Consider the following 1,188-nt stretch of genomic DNA (forward strand, 5'->3'; position numbering starts at 1 on the left):
TAGTCTGCTCTTTGAAGCCTTTATCTAAATCGCTTTTAGTCTGTTTAGTCTCACGAACGCTGTCCAATATGTTCTGGCAGATGAAGAAAACGGATTGATTTAGAGGCGCACTATATTTGTTCTATTTACTGACTACTCATTTGCTGTTATCACTGTTATAACACGTCGCCACGTATTATTATTATAACTGTCTCCATCACTGCCCTCGTAGCTAGAGCTCGTCACATTATTATTTATAATATTCTTAATATAAATCCTCATTATTATTTACATCAACATCGTGGTCACAAAGATCAGTCTCACTCAGTCAATCATGATCATCACCCCCCCCCTCCTTCCCTCCCTACTTCTCTCCCTCCCTCCCTCCAATCTCCACCTCGATGCCCCCTCGACCCCCTCTTCTCCACCTCCCAACTCCCTCCCCAATCATCTCCCTCGCTCTCCCTCCTTCTCCCTCTCGACCATCCCCCTCCTTCTTCCCTTCCTCCTCTCCCCCTCACCCGCCTTCCACGCTTAACCCTCCCCCCACCTCTTTCCCTCCCCCTTACACGCACCACCCTCCTCCCTCTCCCTCCCCCCCAGACCTTCCCCTCCCCCTTGCACGCACCACCCTCCTCCCTCTCCCTCCCCCCTTTCCCCCGGCCACGCTTGACCGCCAACCTCTTCGCTTACTTACTGACTCATGACACTATTAACAGCAGGGAAGAAAAAAAAACTGATTAGATATACGGTGAAGTTATTAAGCTAAGCCTTATACTGGCTAAAATAAGATGCTCTTATGATCGCATTTGCTATCTTTGGGTTTGTATGCATTACGAGCTTATTTTGTTTTGCTTTTCCGTGACGTCAGTTGCTCGATTTTTAGATTTCGTTGTTTCATTTTCTTTCCAGTGATATTTTGTTCTTGTGCAATTCACAATTCAAATTTAGAATAAAAAAAAATAATAATGAATACTGATTGAAAGGGAAATCAAGGTTTCCATCAGGAAGAAACAAAACCCCATCAATGTCATAAATTTTAAATTGATTATCTGTTATAGAATCCAGTGATAAAGGGGCATTTGCATAAAAGCAACAGAAAAAAAACATGAAGAAGTTTTAAGTCTTCCAAACATCTGGGGTGTTAAAGTTTGTATTTTTGTTATCGTGAATAATAGCAGCATTTTATTTATATAATTCTTGAAAATT

The sequence above is a fragment of the Penaeus monodon genome, chromosome 25 (genome assembly GCF_015228065.2).
Source record: "Penaeus monodon isolate SGIC_2016 chromosome 25, NSTDA_Pmon_1, whole genome shotgun sequence".
Taxonomy (NCBI): domain Eukaryota; kingdom Metazoa; phylum Arthropoda; class Malacostraca; order Decapoda; family Penaeidae; genus Penaeus; species Penaeus monodon.